Below are 11447 nucleotides of genomic sequence, written 5' to 3'. Positions count from 1 at the left end.
TTATTAAAAAAATACAAAGTTTTGTCTAAATTGTGAATAAAGGGTAGTGATTTGAAAATTATAAAAAAGGTGTTGTCGGGTGAGAGAAGATGGCTTTTAGGACAAATATGCCCTTCTGCCTCTTTTTTCCCTCCACCTTTTTCACCTATCCCTATACACTTATTACATTCTCACCTACCACCTTCTTCTTCCTCAAGGCTTTTCTAACGTGGAAAACTCCTTGAGAGGGTTTTGAAGGTTGCCATTTACCTACCACATTCTTCTTCCTCAAGGCTTCATGAAAGGTTTTTGAAGCTTGTCATTGCCATTGTAGTTTTGAAAAAAGCTTCATTGCCAACGTTTCCAAGCTCCATTACCATTGTAGTGTTGAAAAAAAACTCCATTTGCAACGTGATAATGCTCCATTGCCATTGTAAATTAGGAAAAAAGCCCATTGCCAACGTGATATAGCTCCATTGCCATTGTAGTTTGGAAAAAGATCGTCATTGCTTATTTGGGTGATAAACATAGCTTCGGTTAGGTTTAACATCTTTTCTTCATGTTTTCATGTTTTTTGTGCTTTGGTTTTTTCATCATATTTATGAGACTCTTTGTTTAGTTGCCATGTTTATCTTGACCTCTCTTTATCTCTCTATGTATACAATCATGTTTGGTTACATGTTAGAACCTAGTGGTTCCAGGATATAAAATATGGTTCTGTAGTGGTTCTGGGGCAGAAAATCTGGTTCCTTAGTGGTTCCGAGGTATAAAATGTGGTTCTGAAGTGGTTCGAGGGTATAAAATGTGGTTCCGTAGTGGTTCCATAGTGGTTCCGGGGTATAAAATGTGGTTCCCTAGCTGTTCCGAGGTATAAAATGTGGTTCACTAGTGGTTGCTATGTATAAAATGTGGTTCCCTAGTGGTTCTCGGGTATAAAATGTGGTTCCCTAAAGGTTCCTGGGTATAAAATGTTGTTCCCTAGTGGTTCCAGAGTAAAAATTGTGGTTCCCTGTAGTTCCGAGGTATAAAATGTGGTTCCAGAGTGGTTCCGGGGTATAAAATGTGATTCATTAGTGGTTCTGAGGTATAAAATGTGGTTCTGTATTGGTTCTGGGGTAGAAAATGTGGTTCCCTAGTAGTTCCGATGTATAAAATGTGGTTCCCTAGTGGTTCTGGGGTATAAAATGTGGTTCCCTAGTGATTCCGGAGTAGAAAATGTGGTTCCCTAGTGGTTTCAGGGTATAAAATGTGGTTCCCTAGTGGTTCTAATGTATAAAATGTGGTTCCGTAGTGGTTCCGGGGTATAAAATGTGGTTCCGTAGTGGTTCCGGGGTAGAAAATGTGGTTCCCTAATGTTTCCGGCGTATAAAATGTGGTTTCGTAATGGTTCCGGGGTATAAAATGTGGTTCCCTGGTAGTTCCGGGGTATAAAATGTGGTTCCCTGGTAGTTCCGGGGTATAAAATGTGGTTCCCTAGTGGTTCCGGGGTATAAAATGTGGTTCCGGAGTATAGAATGTGGTTCCGTAGTGGTTTCGAGGTATACAATGTGGTTCCTTAGTGATTCCGGGGTATAAAATGTGGTTCCCTAGTGGTTCCGGGGTAGAAAATGTGGTTCCCTAGTGACCCTGGAGTAGAAAATGTGGTTCCCTAGTGGTTGCGGAGTAGAAAATGTGGTTCCTTAGTGGTTCCGAGGTATAAAATGTGTTTCCCTAGTGGTTCCGGGGTAGAAAATCTGATTCCCTAGTGGTTCCAAGGCATAAAATGTGGTTCGGTAGTGGTTCGAGCGTATAAAATGTGGTTCCCTAGTGGTTCTGAGGTATAAACTGTGGTTCCACAGTGGTTCCGAGGTATAAAATGTGGTTCTCTAAAGGTTATGGGGTATAAAATGTGGTTCCGTAGTGGTTCTGAGGTATAAAATGTGGTTCCCTAGTGGTTCCGGCGTATAAAATGTGGTTCTCTAGTGGTTCCGACGTAGAAAATGTGGTTCTCTAGTGGTTCCGGGGTAGAAAATGTGGTTCCCTAGTGGTTCCGGGGTATAAAATGTGGTTCTCTAGTGGTTCCAGGGTAGAAAATGTGGTTCCCTAGTGGTTCCGGGGTATAAAATGTGGTTCCGAGGTATAAAATTTGGTTCCCTAGTGGTTCCGGGGTAGAAAATGTTGTTCCCACACCGGGCCCGTACATGCCGGGTCAACCCGCGTGTCACCCGGATTTTTACCGTATTTTTTTAAGTTGTTTTTAGGAAATGTTATCTGCACTACCGTATTTGGATGAGGACACTCCTCACTTTATTAAAAGTACGGTATGGCCCGCACCATAGGATGATCCAAACCGTCCATTAGATGGGCCACAGCCTAAATAGGTTGTGCCCCAAAAAGCATTTCCGTAGGTTTATCCTAACCCTCTGATCAGAATGTTAGAGGGTTGGTCCTAACCCTCTATAGATCGGAGGGTTAGGATCAACCTATGGAAATGATTTTTGGGGATACAACCAATTTAGGCTGTGGCTCATCTAATTGACGCTTTGGATCATCCTATGGGGGGCCATACCGTACTTTTAATTAAATGAGGAGTGTCCTCATCAAAATACAGTAGTGTGGATAACATTTCCCTTTTTTTGTATGGGAATTTGCTAGCCACCTTTGCTGAGGCAACTTCTCGGCTTGTGGCCCATCCTTTGATGCAAAGATTAGCAGAAGTAATATGGGTGCAAAGGTGGCTAGCAAAAGCATAATTGCAAAAAATAGTAATCATTACGTGGCTGAAGTGCTAAGTTTTAAATGAAAAATTACGAAAAAATGGAAGCAAAGTATTAAAATTACGAAAAAAACACCAAAATGATGCACTAACATATGACAATTACCGAACTACAAAGTTTGACTGTCTTCCGTCGGAAGTCCGACTCGAAAGTCCGAACAAACCTTCGGACTTCCGAATGGAACCAATATTTTGGTTATGTATACTGGCTTCCATTCGGAAGTCCGAAGTTTTGTTCGGACTTCCGATGGAAGCCAGTAGAATAGGGATAATTTCAAAGATTTTTATTTTCAAATTGAGTAAAAATTCGAAGGATAATAGGTAAACATTGTGATCTTAGTGTCATGCAAGCAACCATAAATTGAAGCTTGATTTTGATGTTTTAGAATAAAAAAATGCAAAGAAAATGGATTTATCTTGAAAATGGGGAAAACAACAAAATTCACTTTTAAGCTCAAAATTCATTTTCTTTGCATTTTGTAACACTGCTTCAATAAGTTTATCATGAATAAACCCTCATGATTTCCAAACTCTGTTGTAAATGGCAACCTTCAAAACCCTTCCATGGAGTTTGCCACGTTAGAAAAGTCTTGAAGAAGAAGAAGGTGGTAGGTGAGAAGGTAATAAATGCATAGGGATAGCTGCAAAAAGGTGGAGAAAAAAAGAGGTAGGAGGGTATATTTGTCCTAAAAGCCATCTTCTCTCACCTGACAACACCCTTGTTATAAATTTCAAATCAATACCCTTTATTCACAGTTTAGACAAAACTTTGCATTTTTTTTTTATAATTTTCCCTTTAATGTAAGTGTTAATTTGCCTGTTATATCTTATCTTTTCTGACCTTCTGGGGAACTGAAACAATGTTTACAGCAAGAGGGGAATGATATTTTCACTTTCCTTGTAGTACGCATTGGCGCTCCTATTGACGTTATTTGACATAAAGTTGCCCACTGTGCACGTTATAAGGGGGCGCGAAAGCGCACTGCCGAGGGAGTGAAGATATCATTTCCCAAGAGATTCAAAGATGATATTTCTTTCTTGTCTAGTCTCTTTGTCCAAGTCATAGAAGCTAGGGCTACTTAAAAATTCATTTTTTAAGGGATTTAAGAGGAGGATCGTCGATTCCAAAAGTCAAAAGCCATGAACATGTGTCCCGATCGTTATGATGATATTTCGTGTCCTGTCTAATCTCTTTCACAAGTCCTAGAAGCTAGAAGCCTAGAACTACAAAAAATGTCATTTTTTAAGGGATCTCCGAGGCAATTTTGAGAAAAGCCATTTCGTGTGCCTTAGTACAAGCTTTTTAGCAGACTTTGTCTTACTGATTTAACTCATCCCGCCTGTCTCGGGCTTCACGAACCAGTTCAAAGGAAAAGACGAGCTAGGTATGTGCAATCATTAAAATACGGTTTTCTAGTGGGGCCCACTTCATAGTGAAAGAGAGGAGTGCCTTTATTTTTTAAAAAAGGGGAGCCAAACCGTAATAATCAATCGTCGAGTAAATCGAGGGTTCTTATTGGGTGGGCCCAGGTAAAGTCACCGACTATCCTACAAACTACAAAGGATAAGGTCTGTTTATATGCACTTGTGCTATTTTCTAGGGTGTATGCTACCTCATTTGCAGCTTCCCGGGCGGACAAATAATGCCCTTTGCTTCCTAAACAATTTTAAAGTCAAATCATGTTACAAATTCAATTTGGCTTCTTATAACCTCACGAACAATGTTTTGATAATGGGATGAACTGACCTTGTTATACAAATCTTAACCGGTTGTTAAAATCTGTTACAATTCTCAAAACTATAGGCACCCAATCACACAAGTATAGAATAAAGTCAGTCGTCCCATTATCAAAGCATTAATCAAATCAAGCAGCTGCTGATATTCGCACCACAATGTTTTAATAATTTCAAAAAAGAGTTTTTATATGATGCCCGACCGTGAAGATCACAAGGGCATGGTGGCAAAACCCTGCCCTTTGGATTTTGATATGGTCAAAACACATTTTTTGACTTCCCACTTAGATCAAAAATTCAAGGGACAGAGTGGGTATTTTTACGGTCATGCATCATATAAATTCTCAATAAGGTTGTGTTTTCTTTTTTAATGGGTCTCAGAGAGCTTTTTACAAGTGTAGTCACCCTAGGAAAGCTATTTAAAAACTAAAGGGATTTTTGCTGATTAGTCCCTACATGGCAAAATAATTGGGGCCGAAAAGGGAAAAAATGGATCAGAAAAAAAAAAACAGAGCTTGAAAAAAAGAATCACTTTTCCTCCGAAAAGCATTACTTATCCAGCAAGTTCTCTCTCGCTCAATAATGTTATTTTAATAATAATTGGAAACCCGGTTATTTATTAACTTTTAAAATTTAAGGACTTTTTGAAATCCGTTTTTTGTGGGATTCCAAAGCTTACCCCGTCCGTATTTTTGGGGTTCAAGGGTATAAGTTATAGGCTTGAATGGAGTGGTGGGACATACACTGTCAATAAATAATTGGGCCACTTTAAGTGTATTTTTAATGGTGGAGCCCACCATAATAAAAGGCCTTATTTAATATGATTTCTCTACTCGAAAAATTGTCTCAAATATTGATTAATTCTTATTCAATTTGAGGTAATTGAAGACTCTGGGAGCCATTCTAATTTTTATAATTGGATTAGAATTTATTAGCAATGGGCTATGAGAATTTAAGTGGGCCCTACTTCTATTGTGATTATATTGCAATATGTTGCTTCTGATTATATTGAAACTCATCCATGTGTGAATGAATTAACTATTGATTGTTATTATAACAAAGTTGTGAACCCATAAGTTAAGGGCAATGATATTACGAGTTGTGGGTCCATTGGAGTGTGGCCCACTAAGTGTTGTAACTGCTAGTGGGCTCATCCGATTGTAAATATATTGAAATACCCACTTAACTTATACACTTGAGTATAGTGGGAGTTTCCAATGTTTAAGACTTGCAATTAATTATTACTCATAATCTACATCTATATCAAGTTCTCATGTGGCAAAGACCTTAGACATAATATGTATATGAATAGGCATTTAATTATGTGCATACATATTAGCTGTTAATGTGAATTGTATCATTTCATTTTTGTAATTGATCAGATACACTTCATGAGAATTGCACATATAGAAATATCATATGTGCAATGAGATGCACATATGATAGTTTCTGGGAAATTACCTAAGCTATGTAAATCGGGAAGTAGTCTTTTCTATTAATTTACTATATACTTTGAATTTGATTTCTCATTCCTGTTGGGTGTTTTCTCAGTTCAGGGATATGGTAACTAATTTAAAAAACTATTTTCTGATACACTTGAGTCATGTAAATCGGGAACTAGGATTTCTGTTAATTTACTACATGCTCTGAATTTGATTTCTGATTCCCATTGGTAACGGACTGAAAAACTATATTCTTGTGGAGTACGTGACATCTTGATGATATTACCTTTTTGACAATTTTGGAGAAATTATCGCGAGTAGTTTTTCAAGACGAAAAGAAATCACTGTAATGACCAAAAACAAAAGGCTTCCATTATCCTTGTAAGTTGTAAATTTGTTCTGGTATTGATGGCTTTGAATGGCATTATTTAGGATCTAACAATAGAAGAAAATTGGCCATGTCCCACTGTAGAGATTTCACGTTTCTCTATTATGAGTTTAGAAGAAAATGTTATCTTGATTTCTCGAGTCATACCCTATGACACACCGAGAGCTAATACTTGACATTGAAGACTTTGAGAAGTATCTCAAAGTGGTTGTTGATGCTAATGATTGTGTTTCGAGCATCTAGTAAGGACCTTTGTTTTATCACTATTGAAAGTGAGCAGTGTAGCCTCTGTGATATAGAAGTCTCATAGGATTGGCACATCATCAGTTGACTTGATTCTTAGGATCATGTCTGAGATTCCTGATCTGGAACCGTGTCCAAATAAGGTTGCATTTGATCTACAGTTTTATGATAATTGTATCCCGTGTCGATGGGATGATTATCAGTCCGAGTTTAGTGTTAGCCTCTTGAAAACCAAGGAGCCTAGAGGACATGAACTTGACTTTGAGTTTTTTAGATAATAACTTCTTTCCTGATAAGACTTGGCACTGGGAATGCTTATCATGACGGCTTGCTCTTTAGGTGAGCTTTTCATCAAGATTATGTGTACCTTAGTTTGCCTTTTTTGGAAGTAACCCGATCTTAAAGAGAATCAAAACTCTATTAATGACTTTGTTAGAAAGCTCGTCTACGTGAATAGAATTCACTTTAGGTCTAAGCAATGGCATTGGGTTATAAGCTGACATCTTGGGTCTTATCCACTGAATGTATCTTATCTTATTTTAGGAAACTTGAAGCTTCTATTTTGAAAGATTCATTCTTTGCTGACTCGAGTGTAAAATGGTGTATAATACTAGATGAGAATGTGTTCTGTGTCTTTCTTTTAAGGATTTCTTATAGAGTTATTTTGACATGGTATTGTTCGCATATGGTAGAAGGTCACATTCTTTTGGGAGAAGTGACCGTACTAGTTTTTCTGCAGATGATAAAATCTTATGAAAATGTGAAAGTCCTCATTAGAATATCAGGTATCTTTAGTTCTCATAAGATCGCCTTTCCTTTGCACCCAAGTACTGTAATTAAAGGTTTTACACTCCAATATTATTTGGTTGATAATTTTAGAGCTCGATACTTCTTGTTTTTTGAGGTACTCTCTAATGTTCCTAACCAGTTGAGGGTTTAGGCTTTAAGTATTGCATAGCCTGCTTGTGTTGAATGAGCAAGGTGAAAGTTTAGCGAACCGTGTATTATGAAAAGTATCCTCAATCCTTTTAGAAATCATTTTGGGTCTTTTCTTAGATACCGCAATCAGAGTAGCGTAACTGATGAGAGCAAACTTGTCTAAGATTTGTTTCTTAGTAACCGAATGTGTTCGATGGTCTTGTGATGTATTGAGAATGTCACAAATACGTAAGGTTTTAGGATCTCTTGTCCAGTGCGTAAAAAAGTTTAATCCATTTGAGATGGGTTTTAGTTATCATTTTCTTTGATGTGAATTTGAGTTTTGACCTAATTGAAACTAAGATTGTGTCTCAGTATGAGCTGCCACATGTTTTTTCAAACCAGTTCTCTAAGTTTATAGCCGACTCCCGAGAGATATGCCGATGGTTAGTGGGAGTATGTGTGCATCATTGCTAGTGATAGTGGGAGTGTGCTTCCTTTACTGGTATTAGTGGGAGAGCATTGCATTTTAGCCATAGGTTTGGTTGGATTGGGCTTTTTGGATTTGGCTACGTTGAATGGTATTAGTTACTTTCTATGTATAAAGGTTCCTTATGCCTAGGGCTGCAACAGGGTTGGGTTGGGTCGGGTTTTTCAAAACCCTAGCCCAACCCTGGATCCCATTATCTTGGCCCTGACCCGCCCTGACCCTGAGTCAGGGCCGGAAAACCTCAACCCATTACCCGCGCGAAAATGAATAATGAAAGAATATGGATTTTATAGCCAATTACAAAAGCATCACTGCCAAAACTACGCCTAGGCTATTAGCAAATGTCTAACAAGGACAACAGAGTACTTGGCAATTACAAAAAGTAGATTGGATTGGACGTCTCTTCTCGGCTTCTCGCCCCCCTCCATCCTTCAGCCCGATTAGTCAGCAGGGTCTATGGGCAATGGACCACGCCCATGCTCTCCACATGGTACCCAACCATATGCACATGCGGTGCATGTGTGAGCAACCATGACCCCGCCAACCAAGAGGGCCCCACTAGAGATGTCAAGTCACCTAAAAGTTTCCAAGGTCAGGCAATTCTAGCCATCCAACAAAATGCCAGTACTGGCGGGCTAGGGAGTGTGTTGGGACCAAGCCAATGCCTACAGAATTTCCATTTTCCAAAACAGAAATATAACTCATTCTTGCCGGAAAGACTTGCTAAACAAAGACAAAATAACTTCCCAAAACCCACCCAAAAAGGTTCCTTTGTTCACAACCCTCAACATTGATATTAGCCCTTTCATACAACTAGGAAAACCTTTCATAGTATCAACATCTTTGAAATGAAAATAGAAAGAAAGAACACATATGAAATCTCCTTATCAACCCATCCGAAAACCAAACTAATCATTTAAACCATCAATTAGAATCAACACAAATTCTCCCAAAGTGACCATACATCCCATCAAGTTTCGGTCCAGATTGAGTAGTTTTGGGCTTCTTAATTAAATCATTTGTTAATGTAATCCCTCGTGAGACGGAGCCATGTCATGTACTCGCTGCCATCATCCTTGATCATGTAATCTTGCAAGAAATTCGCCAAAGAGCTATCGATGCTTCTTACTTCTAGGTAATTGTATAAATCTTTCTGTAATTGCTCATCCAAATCCCTGCACAAGAAAAAAATAAATTTACAGCTTCAACTCATACCCCAAAAGCCCAATTCTTTACTTCAGATAAGACTGCTAGCAAAACATAATTACTATTCTTTTTATATGTGGGTGTTATACTGAACCTTCAAACCGATTACTGAACTCGAAATAAATGTAATTTTGAGTCCCATAATCGGTTAGGGGCTCACAATCGGTCGACACAATCTCAAACAAACAGGGCATAAATAACAAAAACTCTTAACAGCTTAAGCTTTTGGAGATATTGGTTGTTTCAAACAATTGAGATTAAAAAGAAAGAAAACAAAAAAACTTACGAAAATTTGGGGCCAATGAGAACAGGTGCAACATCAGATTACTTGCATTTCGTCCACAGTGATATGTGTAAAAGAGGCAATGCAATAAAATTCCAAAGAAATCCCCTGTGATGTATTGAGTTTTACCACCAGAGAAATATTGGGCTGATTCCAACTCTCCTTTTTTCCTTCTTTCTCATAAAGATGAAGCTTCTGAACCTCAACTTGAATACTCTCCCCATTCAAATCTCGCTTCAAGGTGATTGAACCTTCACTTCTTTTATCGATGATCTCGAACGGGAACCCCACTGGAAAATCATTATCCTACACAGAAAATACAAGGAATCACAAGAAAATCTCAAAATTTTGAAAACTTGGCTTGGTTTTCTAATCTCTGTAACTTCTTAACTCTCTAACTTAGAAAAAAAATGGAAAGCATGGCAATAATAAGAAGAGAAACCAAGAGAGAATTTGATTTTTAGACTTACCTCATCCGTATCCAAGGACTTTGATTTCTCTCGGGGTTCATCATAAATAGTAAAAAGGAGTCGGCTTTCGGTTTTGGAAATTTCATTATAGGATAAGTAGTCGCCGAAGGGGAATAAGGAAGAGGGTTTTGAAGGGGTTTGGGAGGTTTTTGTTCCCAGACAAGAATAAGAGATTATGGAACAAAATGGGGTTTTCTGGAAGAGAGGAAAGGGGGGCAAAGAGGGAGGAAATGGCACCTTGCATTTTCCTTCTCTTTTTTTTTTTTCTCACACTGAATCGATGGGGGTTTTAAGGAATTAGAGAGGCAGTAGGGTTTTAAGGCAGGAGATGGAAAACTGAATAGGAAATACGTTTTTTCAGGAAGTTCTCGAAAATTGGAAATGAGTTGGCTGATTGCCTTGGTAAAGTTTTGATAATGGCACCCCTGCCACACCATCATACTTTATCAGCTGAAATTTGCTCCCGCCACCCTGAAACAACCACAAGAAGAGGAAAATTACTTTCGTTCTAACAAAAAGGACAAACAAAAGGAGGTGAAATGCTGAGAAAAGGGTGGGGAAATATCAAGCAGAGATCATGCAGTAGAATATCCAGCCCGATCGATCACCGCCATGGCTGATCGAGATAAGTTTTTTGTTCTCTCCAAGTAATTGGTATGGTTAGATCCTTAATAGATTTGTAATATTTTTTTGATTAGATCTATTATATTTGTGATCATGGCATATTGATTTAATACCATGATCATATTGTCTTACAGGTCAACCAATAGGCTTCCGTGAATTTGAATTGTGTCTTCTTTCAACATTAGGGTATGCTTTGTTCCAATCATGAAATAGGGTTTGAGTTAGGATTCATGTTTTGAGAATAGGGTCTACGTTTTAGAGGAATGAAATCCTTTCTTTTCTTAGGATTGATGTTTCTTTTTCTCTCTCTTGGTAGTGACACCCTGTACCCCTACTCACGAGGTTGACAACCAAACACTACTTACAACTATTCTACAAGATAACTACAAGGCTTGTCTCCTCCCTGTTGATTACTCACACCACTACTCTACAAGGTAACTGCCCGCAAACAAACTGACCCCAAGGCTCTACCTTCATGTTTCACTTGTGAAGGAAAATGGCATCTAGTTTGTTGGCTCCGTCAAGCAACTGTTGTCTGTTGGGTTGAAACAAGCTTCCTCGTTCTTGGTTTGCAAAGTTCAATAAGGTAGGTGAGCTTGCAGGATTCAAAGGGGCATTTTGACTCTTATTCATTAAGGCTATGTTCACTTGCCTTCTTGAGAAAGGAAAGGAGAAGAAAGTAAGCCAAATTTTCCCGTGATTGGACATGATTTGACATTTTACGCCGTTCACTTGTTTTCTCGGAAAAGCGGAATTACACAGGTGGAAAATATAAATAATGACGTGGAAAACCAACTTTCTTGCACTTTCCCTCTAAATTTTCTCACCAAAAGGATGGGAAAATCACTTTCCTGAGAAAACCACTTTGCCTGCATACTTTCTTGTCCTTTCTCGGCCAAGTGAACAACGGAATTT

At 38.4% G+C, this 11447-nt stretch overlaps 1 long non-coding RNA gene across 1 annotated transcript; it reads right to left on the bottom strand.

Moving 5' to 3' along the window:
- Positions 1-8690: 8690 nt before the first annotated feature.
- On the bottom strand, positions 8691-10295 carry LOC143880786 (uncharacterized). Its single transcript, XR_013251788.1, has 3 exons — positions 9909-10295; positions 9442-9744; positions 8691-9124 (listed from the first exon to the last, which is right to left on the bottom strand). It is a non-coding gene; the product is annotated as an uncharacterized LOC143880786 (long non-coding RNA).
- Positions 10296-11447: the final 1152 nt, after the last annotated feature.

Source organism: Tasmannia lanceolata, unplaced genomic scaffold, assembly GCF_043159265.1.
Source record: "Tasmannia lanceolata isolate RefF3 unplaced genomic scaffold, GAP_Taslan_0.1 ptg000007l, whole genome shotgun sequence".
In the NCBI taxonomy this organism is placed as follows: domain Eukaryota; kingdom Viridiplantae; phylum Streptophyta; class Magnoliopsida; order Canellales; family Winteraceae; genus Tasmannia; species Tasmannia lanceolata.
This window is presented reverse-complemented; position numbering and strand designations above follow the sequence as displayed.